The sequence below is a fragment of the Podarcis gaigeae genome, assembly GCF_964106915.1.
Source record: "Podarcis gaigeae genome assembly, contig: HAP1_SCAFFOLD_66, whole genome shotgun sequence".
Lineage (NCBI taxonomy): Eukaryota > Metazoa > Chordata > Lepidosauria > Squamata > Lacertidae > Podarcis > Podarcis gaigeae.
In genome coordinates this window covers 69,518-81,570 of record NW_028153368.1, presented here as the reverse complement: position 1 = coordinate 81,570, position 12,053 = coordinate 69,518, and the positions used below count along the sequence as shown (strand labels likewise).

Sequence of the window (12,053 nt, the reverse complement as noted above, 5' to 3'; positions counted from 1 at the left end):
TCTTATGATATTGTTCATACCTTGCAAGTGTCCCAGGACATCCCGTTTTCTCGTGCAAGAGCATGGTGGCCATTTTGAGTGCTGCAATATCATCCTGAAAAAAGCACCTTTTGGGGGCCACAATCTCTTGCAGCACCATTGTAGCACCCTGCTTGTGGTTAACGCTTAGCTGTAATGAAATATTCAACGCAGCAATAGAGAAATTAAAATAATAATTTATTTGTCAGACAAATAAATGAGAGGCACAGTGGTATATGGTTACCAAGCTCTGGCCTGGCCTCCTGCCATTATGGCCAGCACTTATATTTCCTTAACCCAGCCCCCTTGCTCCTCCTGTGGCTGCCTCTGTCCAATCAGCCTGGTTGAAATTCCTATTGGCTGTTTGCTAGAACCAATCACAAAAGATACACCCATTTCCTTTTGCCTTTTATGGGAAACAAAAAGCTATATATTCTTCTATCTATAAATGACAAATAAGTAGTCATATATCTTATATTTGTCTCAACAAGGAACCTTAATTACCAGCTCACCTCTTGCCCTCCTTGCCCTATTGCCTTCCAAAACAGATGGTTTAATAGTTTTAAATTTTTATCTTAAACAGATGTCAAGGATCTTGAGTTCACATCATCATTGAAAGATCTCCTTCTTTTGGAGGTCTTTAAACAAAGGCCTGACAACCATATGTGTGCTCTAATGATGTTTCCTGCTTGGCAGGGGGGCTGGGCTGGTGGCTGACTTAATTTCAGGATAGTTACAACTCTTACAACTATATGAAATAAGAATCCAACATTTCTTAAATCCTTTGCATATTACATTTAAGCCAATATATTTAATACATAACATAAAGAACCTTTTAAAAGGAAAAGAAATCTTAAAAGGATCTCAGTTTAAGAAAGAAACAACTTTAGAAAAAGACTTCCCAAAATACTCCCTGCCTTTCTGCCAGCCAGATGCTTTTTCAATTTGCTCTTGACCTTTTAACCTTAGGAAAATATGGCTCAAGTTTAATGGGAGGCACATGGTTTTATTTTACTATTTATCAACTCTTAATTATGTTTTTCTCTGCTTTTTTATATTCTGTAATATGTAGGGTCAGTGTAACCTTGGCTCTCAGCCTGTAATTCCCTTTTTACGACTTTGAGAATTGTTTTCTGCTATAAATCAGGGGGCCCCCTTGCCCAGGAGGATAAACATCTTGCCAAAGTACTTAGGCAGCTGGTCTTCTGCCTGGCATAAAACATTTGTGAATTTGAGCTCATTTTTAAGATACAGGCCCTGATCGAAATATAAGCTTTGATAAAAATGCAGGCTATGATTAGATGCCTCACCATGACACACGTTTTTGCATGCCAGGAGAGCACAGCACTGGAAAAAGTGAGTCTTTTGGGTTCTGTGATCTCGTGCAGGTGATGTAACTCACGTGGGAGCACGGCCAGAAAGAAACACATCCTGGTTTGGGGGCTCAACATGTTGGAGGTTATGTTCATTGTTATTATGAAGCATCATGCCTTATCATGTCAACCAGGAGGAAACAAACTGGGAGGAGATAAGCCTACCAAGAGCTTTCTCTGAATCACTGCATGTCTATGACCCCCCTATCACCAGAGATGCAATTCTTGTGCCTTTGAGGCCTCAGTTGGGATCTATATCTGGGCTCAGGTTTGTTCTTGGTTAACTTCTCTTCATCATTCTCCTCTACAGATCTCCTCGATGATGATATTGCAGATTATGTAAGGTGCCTTAAGAAGGTTATCACCGAGAAAGGGCTGGAATATTGGTGAGTGACATCAGCTTTCCTGCTTTATCAGAATGAGCAGCTGGGGAAAATGATGTAATCAAGTCAAAGCAGAAAACAAAAAACTGTTTTTAAAGGCCCTTTATTAAGGGATGAAAGTAAGAGATACAAATCATTCTTTTTGTAGTAAGTAAATATAGTTTAAGAGATATATGCATGATAAAGTAAATCTGCAATCTTTTGACTTCAAAATCCTCATATGCTTAAGGAAGGTACACCAACACATAAAAGTTCCTTTGGGTCATTCTGTTATGAAAAGGGTTGACGAAATACGATACACGATGAATATTAAGTGCAATCCTATACACATTCACTCAGAAGTTTTTTGAAGTTAAGTGAGTTTGATTCCCAGGCAAGTGTGCATAGCCCCGCAGCCTTCCAGCAAAGGCTCCTCAGTGTGTTGGAATATATATATATATATATATATATATATATATATATATATACATATATAGAGTTGTAAAATATTTTGTACTTCTTTGATTTTACCACCTGAGGGATTGATATAGGCACAAAAGGCATTATGATCTTCAGATGGAAAGCAACTCTGTTGACCCTGTGTGAGTGGTGGAATCTAAAAATGAAAACACTTTTTTTAAAAAAGCGTTTCGAAGAATATATTGAATTTGCCATAAGCTCACAATCGCCATCTAGTGTCACATTTGTATAATGCACCTTAAACACACTTCAAACGTTATATTTGTAGCTGTAGAGCTGAGTGCAGTGTCCTGGGCAAAGGTGGTTGGGATCCCAGGGTAAATATGAGGTGCAAGTTTTTGCATGCAGTGGTCTCTATGATAAGCCAGTCATGTGTTGTGCTGAGACTTATAGTTTAGGGGCAAACTACAGTTCCCATGATTCTTGCGGGGTGGAGTCATGTGCTGTAATGTTATGCCATGTCCACAACCACTAACTGCAACAGAGAGGAATACTTTCTGGTGAATTTTCCTTAAATTGTCTTGTCTCAATTATATTTTTAGCGTTTCTCTTGAAAAATTTTTATTGATTTGACATTTGTTTTAAATACAGAACGTAATTTGCATTTCATCCAGTGTTTAATCCAGAAGCCGGCCAGCTTTGGTGGAAAGCACTGCTCAATCCAAATATTAGCACTGCTCAATCCAAGGAATACTTGGAGGCTTTTAAACCAAGCCCGGTCAGAGAGCAGATACTGTACGGTGTGAAAACCCCTATGAAGAAAAAGAGAAAGGTCAGAGCACTTTCCATTGGGAGTTTCCCAGTTTGGGAGAGAGCAGGAAAGCAAAGTGTAATGGTTATAGGGGTTGCTCGTGCGTAAGTTGCTGCCACTCCTGGCTAGGTTGCCTGGTTAAACCTTTTCTGTCTGGACAGCACTTCACTTTGTGGCTGTTTCAGTCGCTAGCAGAATCCGTCAGTGGGCGTTTCCTGAACCTCTTCCAGCAAAGAAGTTCTTTGACGCCAAGTCTCCGCCTACTCTCCCTGCGCGGAAGTCTTCTGCGCAGGGTGGGTGTGGGCAGCGGAGGACCCGTGCTCTCCCCGCTGGTCTCCGGCGAGGAGTCCTGGAGCCCTCTCGACGATTCCCTCATCTGCCCCCCTTTATCCCTGGTGTTACGCTGATTTCCTTCCCCAGCCGATGAGCTGCCTCTCTCCCTGCTGGGCCCTTCTCCAGCATCACTTTGGAGGCTTGCCTCCGCCTCTAGCTCCGATGGCAGTTCCCTGACATCCACCTCCCCCCCAGGACCCCCTCCACCCCTGGCCCGACCTTTTGATCCAACTTCGTCCCTTTCCTCGGCCGACGATGCGGGGAATCCCCGGAAGGAGCTGTCGCCATCCTCTGAGGATTCAAAACCCGCTTCCCACCTGCTCCAATCTCTTCCCGTGGGGTGGGCCTCCCAGTCTGATTCTTCTCCCTCTGACGCCTCTCCTCTTCGGAGGCAGGAAAACCCACAAAATCCTCTTCGTCGTCTGTGGTTCCAAATTGCTCCTCCCAGAATCTCGCTAGTGGTTTTGGTTTATCTTGGAACAGGCTGTGGAACTCCTCCACAAGATACCCGTCATTGATTGCCTCCGCGGGAACCCACGTGTTTTCTGACCTGGGTTCTCCCTCCCAAGCTACCAAGTACTCCACCTGGCGCCCTCACCACCTTGAATCAAGTATTTCCGTGTCTTGGTTGTGGTGTTCCCTCTCCTCTACCCGCGGGTGGGTGGTGACTTCTCCCTCCCGCCCCGGGAATTCCCGCCCCTCCCTGTACGGTGAGAGTAGGGACCTATGGAACACCGGGTGTATCTTCATGCTGTCAGGCAACTTGAGCTTGAATGCCACGGGGTTCACCTGCTGTGTTACCTCAAAACGTCCCAGCCACCTTGGCTGCAACTTCTTGCACCCTCCCTTAAAGGGTAACCCTCGGGTTGACAACCACACCTGGTCTCCCACCCGTATGGTCTCCCCTTCCTGACAGTGCTTGTCTGCCTGCCTCTTGTAAATTTCCTTGGCCCATTCCAAGTTAATCTTAAGTTGCTGGTGCAAGGCCTCCATTTCTTCCACAAACTGCTCTGCTGCAGGTACACTCCACCCTTCCTCCCCCCTCCCCGGGAAGGCCCTGGGGTGACACCCATAATTGGCCATGATCGGGCTCATTCCCGTGGACACATGTTCAGCGTTATTGTATGCAAATTGGGCCAGCGCTAGTTTCTCTACCCAATCGTTCTGTCTCTCGCTGACATAGCAGCGTAGGTATTGCTGGAGTATACTGTTCGCTCTTTCTGCTTGCCCGTTGGTTTCCGGGTGTCTCGCCGTCAAGAAGCCCACCTCGACCTGCAGCAAGCTCATGAGCTTCCTCCAGAACCGGGAAGTAAATTGTTTCCCGCGATCTGAGATGACCCTCGAGGGAGTCCCATGCAGTCTGAAGATGTGATCCACAAACAACCTGGCTGTTTCCTCTGCCGTCACCGCATGTGAGCAAGCTATGAAATGGCACATTTTTGTCAGTAGATCGACTACTACCATGACTGCTGTCTTCCCCTTTGACTTGGGCAAATCTGTCATAAAATTGATGGACACCACCTCCCAGGGTCTTCCCGGTGTGGGTAAGGGTTCCAGTAACCCTGTGGGGGCAGCCCTCTCCCCCTTTGCCCTCTGGCAGCGGTCGCACCCCGTACATATTCCCGTACATCTTCCCTTACCCTTGGCCACCAGAACTGCCTGGTGACAAGCAACATGGTTTTGTGCTGACCAAAGTGCCCCGCTGTTGGGTTGTCGTGGAGTTGTTTGAGTACCCTTCCCCTCAAGGTCTCCCCCGGTACGTACAACACCCCCTTATAGTACAGTAGCCCTTCCTTTTCCTCAAACCCTCCATGGTTTTCCCTTCTGTCCCGGAGTTCCCTGATTTTAGTTTGAGCTAATTCGTCGTTTCTAGTAAGCCCGGCCAGTTCTCGTTTCCCAACCAACACTCCCCCACACACCCATCGGTTCTCGGGGAACTTCTTTTTGCTACTGAGACAATCTGTGATGGGCGCTGTCAAGTGGGCGAAGTTCTTGATGAACTTCCTGTAGAGGTTGCTGAACCCTAGGAACCTCTGCACGTCCTTGCGGGTTTGGGGGGCCTTCCATTCCAGCACCGCCGGCACCTTGCTGGGGTCCATAGCTAGGCCCTTGTCTGACAACTTGTACCCCAGAAACTCAACCTCTCTTGCGTGAAATAGGCATTTTTCCAGCTTGACCCACAACTGGTGCTTCTGCAGTCTCTTTAGCACTTCCCTGACGTCTCTGACATGTTGCTTCTCATTGTCAGAATAGATTAAAACGTCGTCCAAAAAGGTTACGCAGTTCTTGTACAGCAAGGACCCCAACACGTGGTGCATGAATGCTTGAAAGCAGGCGGAGCCCGACTGTAATCCAAATGGCATAACTAAGTACTCAAAGGCCCCCAGGGGGGTGAACATGGTGGTTTTCCATTCGTCCCCCTCCCTCATCCTAATCAAATTGTACGCTCCCGGGAGGTCCAGCTTAGTAAAGATTTTCCCCTGCCTCACCCGTGTTAAAATGTCGTCAATCCTGGGCATTGGGAAGGTCACGGGTTCCTCGCCAATCCCTGGTGTTACGCTGATTTCCTTCCCCAGCCGATGAGCTGCCTCTCTCCCTGCTGGGCCCTTCTCCAGCATCGCTTTGGAGCCTTGCCTCTGCCTCTAGCTCCGATGGCAGTTCCCTGACACAAAGGTCCTTTTGTAGTCCAACCCTTTGCAAGGGAAGAATCTTTTTGCCCCTCAAACCCAGGACTTTGGAAAGTCTCCTGTTCTGCAGACTGAGTTGTCCCAGTGATTTCTGGTGTCTGGGCATGCGCAGAAGCAATTTCCAGTGCTGCAGACATGCACAGATGTGATTTCTGTGGGAGTGATCTGGCCCATGGCCGGTAAACCTTGCCAACCCCTGGGTTAGGGTTAGGATTTTGTTAGGGGTAGAGTTCCCTTCTTGCCAGGGAACCCTGGGAACATGGGGCTCAAAGGATGGCCCTGAGATTGAGTCTTCTGCTATACAGATGAGCTAAATGATCCCAATGAGCTATACGGATTGATCTAAATAACAAACACCATTTTTTATTATTTAATAATTTACAGTGGTGTAAAATAAAGGGCAAAATACATAAATACATAAATAAATACATAAATATATAATCCTTCAACTGCCAAAACAAATGGTCTTGTAGCACTGTAAAAACAGATTTTGGGAAAACTTTTTAAAAAGAGTCAGGGGGTCTTGGTGGGTGCCAAGAAGGGTGTCTGTGGGTGCCATGGAGTCCACGTGCCACCCTGGGAACCTCAGTCTGGACCCTAATGATGAAGCGATTCACCAGTCCCTACATAATGCGAACACCATGTGTAACATTAACCCAACAAGAGAGGTTGGTCTTTGTTCTCGGCTGGGAGCGGAGCGATTGAGAGAGTGAGGAGGTGCAGGCGCAATAGGTGAGAGATGCTCCCAGGTTGTCCTTGTTGCAGTTCAAAGGCCTGGGACGTGCCTCCTTGGCATCCAACTCCCCAAGGCCACCTGCACGACACCCACCTCCCAAAGAAGAGAATTACAGAATCTTGTGTGCCTTCCATTTCGGGAGAAACTTCTCAAAGGAATATTTGCTCCCTTACAGGTGACCTCTCCTTCTGTTTTAGCTGATTCTGGAAAAACAAAACACCATGGGTAAAATTTTCTGTGCTGGATTGTTGATATTCTCCTGTGTTTGTCAGAGTGTTAAATAAATTTATCCCAATACAAATGAGGGATGTTTTCCTATTTGTTCTTTGACTGTGCATTAAATTGTGCAAAGATGTGATTTCTCCAGGCCAATGAGATATGGCCTGGAGAAAGTGGATAGAGGAAAGTTTTTCTCCCTCTCATAATGGTAGAACACACGGAGCTGGGCGCTGGAAGATTCAGGACACATCAAAGAAAGGAAGTACTTCTTTACAAAGTGCACATTATGGAACGCCCTGCCACAAGAGGGGCCACCAACTTGCAACTTGCGCTCAGGATTTTCCCCAGGGTAAGCCCCATTTCAGCCAGCATACTCTGCACCCTCCTCAAATGCTTTGGCCTGGTTGGGAGGTTTCCTGGAATGGTGATTCTGCCTCTTGCCCTGTGTAATGATTCCATGCTTCCTCTCCCTTCCGGTGGTGCCAATATTCCCCTGGCCTCGAATGCCCCCTTGACCAGTCACCACAACCCCATTCATCTCCACTGTCGCCACAGTCCTCGGTGCGGGCAGGGGCCACGCAGCTTGGCAGGCACGGCTCACCTGGGGCGCAGCTCCGGGGACCTGGAAATGTTGGGACGGTTAATGGGTTGCCTCCAAGCAATCTATCTGGTTGGCCAGGTTTTGGGGAGGCGGAAAAGAAAGCTTTACTTTGGGGGTCACAGTTCCTGAACTACACGTTGTCCAGTGCCACACTCGCCACCGAGAAGAAGGTCACCTATGCTCTTGACATGCTCCAGATAAGGAGCCGGCAGGGGAGGGCGAGGAACCTAAGACCCACCTGGAAAGCACTGCAGACTCTTCCGGTGTAGGCCAGCAGGGGGTGCCAGGCGCCTGAGGATGAGGCAGTGCTTCGCCACAGGGGACAATGTGGCCCCCGTGGCTCAGCTCCACTGGGAAGCTCCTGTTGAGTTCTGCAGGGGAAGGGCGGAGGGGTGAGGAACCAGGCGTCATCTAGCCTGGCAGGGGCAGGTGGGAACCATAGATATATAAACAGAGTAGATGGTACCCGGGGGTCATCTAGCCTGACCCCTGCGAGAATTGCAGAACGACATCTCGCCTCAACCGCTCTCATTTTTATTGGTCAGCTGCCAGGAATCCCAAATGGGGACGGGAAGCAGGGCATCAGTAAATTTCATGATAAGAATGGTATTTCATTATGCTGGCCCTACCAGGCGGGTCAGTGGTCTGGAAATCAATAAATAATAATTATATGTGTCAGGGTTTCAGGGACAGAGAGCGAGGGGGAGGGGTCCCAGGGTGACGAGGAAGAGGACGACGATGACCCGAGGTTGTCAGTGAGTCCGTCAAGTGAATCCGAGGATTCCCAAAAGGGAGCCCCCCTGGTCAGGCCAAGTGGCAGTAGAGAGGGAAGCAGTCAGAAGCAGGGGAACGAAGAGGGAATCCCCAGTGGGGGTTGGAGATCGGGACCGGCCTCTCCGTCGGAACGGAGTGAAGGGGGTGGAGTTACCAGTGTGTCAGAAAGAGCAGAACAGGGAGCAGAGAGGGGAAGGAGTTCGGAGCAGAACATCCTGCCGGAAGGGGAGGAGTGTAGTACCGAGAGTAGCGTAACGGTCGAAAGGAAGGTCAGAGGCAACGTACGCGCGCCAAGTTCAAATGTGGAGGCACGCGGAAATGAGGAGAGCCCTGAGGAGGAGCCTGGTCCCAAAGCACGAAGGAGGGGGGAGCAGGCGTCAGAAGACTCAGCCTCGGGGGAGTCCTGAAGGGAGGGAGCACAGGGGGGCAGGAAGACCCTGCGGAAAAGGAAGGAGAGGAAAAGGTGGAGCAGTACAAGCCTCTTAAGCTGGTGCAGGGGCGGGACTGACTCAGAGGGGACTTCAAACATCTAAGGGTAAAAGATGCTGAGCCACGGAGCTTGGATGTAACGACAACAATGTTCTTCAATAAAACCTTTTGTATATAACTTGGACTGGATTTTGGTCTCTTGTGAGCTGGGACCTCGGGTGGCTCTGACAGTAAGTCCCCTCCCAAAGAACGCAAAATTTTTTTTTGCAAAGCTCACAAACGGTGACAGCCATGAGTGCGGAGGATCAGCTGACAGCACTACGAACTACAGTTTCCGAACTCACTGCTGCAGTCCTTGCGTCTCAGAAGAAGCATGACGAAATGGAGAAGCGCTGCCAGGACCTGCAAACAAGGTGGGAGCGTGCAAACAGGGAAGGGTTCCCAGGGTCCAGATCAGAGGGCATTGGACTTGGAAGGCGGGGGGGCAGCCTAGTCACCCACTTCGATGGGAACCTGAAGCACTACCCCAGTTTCAGAGCAGACGTTTTGTATGCATTACACTTGCTTCGTCATGACTTTAAAGATGAGGAGGAGAAAGTGGGGTTTATTGTTTCTCACTTGCATGGGCCGGCCAGAGACTGGTTGCGCAATTTGTGGCGTGAAGATGGCCCTGCCCGCCGCGATTCTGATGAATTCATTAAAGCGATGGATGCCTGCTTCCAGTCAACCGTAGATTTGGATCTTGCACGCAGGGAGATATTTGGACTGCGGCAAGGCAAAGCCACTGTGCGTCAGTACCATTCCAGATTTTTTGCTTTACTGACTGCGTTACGCTGGGAGAAAGACTGCACACCTGTGAGGGATTTGTTCTGGGAGGGTCTCAGCGGTCCCATAAAGGACGAACTTGCCAGGGGAGACAGACCTCAGACCCTGGAGGAGGTGGTGCAGAGGGCTCTGGCAATTGGGATACGTCACGAGGGACGTCCTTGGCACAATGAGGAAGAACGTCAGGTGCGTCCACCAGCGAGGACGTCTTCTTTCATCCCCAGGGAGTTCAGTCAGTCACATCCCTCGCCGCTAGGGAGGCAGGGGGAGGAGCCGATGGAACTTGGTGGTGCTAAGGCTCAAGCAACAGCCAGAGCCCCAGTTTCCGGTGCAGTAAAGGCGAAGCCTCCTAGAGGGACCAGGAAGTGTTACATCTGCGACAGTGCACTGCACATGGCGAAAGAGTGCCCCCAGAGGCTCCAGAAGCACACTGCAGCTTTAGCGACGGTAGCTGCAGAAGTGATCCAGGAAGAGGAACCTCAGGGAAATGACAATGCCTGGCTGCAAGCAGGATTGCTGGGGCTCAGCCAGGCGAATCTGTAGAACAGTCCCCAGCGTCTTTGCAACCCACAGACCCTTTACCACCCAAGCCAGCGGTGCAGCTCACTGCAACACTTCAGTTGCCAAATGGGACCACCCTAGAAGTGCCCCTCACGATCGATTCGGGGAGCAACGCCGATTTCGTGGGGATGCAATTCGTCAAGCAGCATCGCATAGCGCTTCTGCCCGCCACAACGCCTCTGAACGTAGTCACGGTGGATGGCAGGAAATTGCTAGGAGGGCAAGTTGTGCAACAGACACCTCCCATGGTGATGCGGATAGGAGATCACCGAGAAGTCATTAGCTTCAATGTCACCCAACTGTCTGACACGCCTATAGTATTAGGCATGAGTTGGCTGGAGAGACACAGTCCTGCTGTAGCGTGGTACCAACGCCAGATCACCTTTTGCTCATCGTACTGTGCTCAAAATTGCATCCAGTCCTGCCAGGAGGAGGGGGCTGAGCACCAGCTGCGACTTGGCATGGTGCAGGCAGTACCTAGCAAGTACGAAGGGTTCCTGGAGGTTTTCTGCGAGAAGGAAGCTGACCAGTTGCCGCCCCACAGACCTTATGATTGTGCCATCGACCTGGTGCCGGGGGCGCAGTTGCCGACTGCAAAACTGTATTCCATGTCTGAGGACGAGATGCAAGAGCTCAGGGAGTTCATAGAGCACAATTTGAAGCGTGGATTCATCCGGGAATCGAAAGTAGTGGGGGGCAGTCCTGTGTTCTTTGTAAAGAAGAAAGACACGCCCCAAAAAAGACTCATTGTGGATTATAGGTTCATAAACAGTATGACCAAGCCCAAGGCCTTCCCCATGCCCAAGATAGATGATCTCCTAGCAACCGTGAGGAAGGGGAAGATCTTCACCAAGTTGGATCTGCGTGGAGCGTATAACCTCATACGCATCCGGGAGGGCGATGAGTGGAAAACGGCCATGTTCACGCCTCTGGGCACGTATGAATACAGAGTTATGCCGTTTGGTCTCCAAAATGGATCTCACGTATTCCAAGCCTTTATGCATCACGTGCTAGCGGGACTCCTCTGCAAGAAATGTGTGTGTTTCCTCGACGACATCCTGATCTTTTCGGAGACGGAAGAGGCCCACGAGAGGGACGTAAAGGAAGTCCTGCAAAGACTACGGGAGAACAGGCTCTACGCCAAGTTAGAGAAGTGCCAGTTTGATGTGACGGAGGTGGATTTCCTGGGCTACAAGCTGTCCGACAAGGGGCTGGCCATGGACAGCGTCAAGGTCCGCGCCGTGTTGGACTGGAAGAGCCCACGCAATCGGAAGGAAGTCCAGAGATTCGTCGGCTTCGCCAACTTCTACCGCAAATTCATCAGAGGTTTTGCAAAGGAAACAGCAGCGATCACGGACACTCTGAGTTCCAAGAAGAAGAGGTTCGTGTAGACGGAACAGGCGGAGCGCTCTTTTCGGAAGCTTAAAAGCCTTTTCGCCTCCGAGGAGTAGCTGCTGCACGTGGATCCAGGCAGGCCCATGCGAGTAGAGACCGACGCGTCAGACAGGGTGGTTGGAGCCGTGCTCCTGCAAGGAGATCCACATGGGAACTGGAGACCCGGTGCCTTTTACTCCCGAAAGCTCAGCAAGGCGGAGCAAAACTACACCATATGGGACAGAGAGCTGTTGGCCATTCACGCAGCGTTCAAAGCGTGGCGACACTTCCTCATAGGAGCCAAGCACACAGTACAGGTCCGCACGGATCACAAGAACCTAGAGTATTGGCGCACGGCGAAGCTCCAAAGCCAGAGACACATGCGCTGGGCGGAATTCTTCGCGGATTTCGACTTCCGGATAGAGTACATCCCCGGAGATTCCAACGTTATAGCCGATGCGCTATCCAGGAAACCGCAATATCTCGATGAAGCGACACCAGTAGCAGCCAGGCACATTTTCGCACCGCAG

General features: G+C 49.8%; 1 long non-coding RNA gene across 1 annotated transcript; it reads right to left on the bottom strand.

The window, feature by feature from the left end:
• Window positions 1–2,250: 2,250 nt before the first annotated feature.
• Window positions 2,251–7,001, bottom strand: LOC310837169. Its single transcript, XR_014560451.1, has 2 exons — window positions 6,834–7,001; window positions 2,251–2,985 (listed from the first exon to the last, which is right to left on the bottom strand). It is a non-coding gene; the product is annotated as an uncharacterized lncRNA (long non-coding RNA).
• Window positions 7,002–12,053: the final 5,052 nt, after the last annotated feature.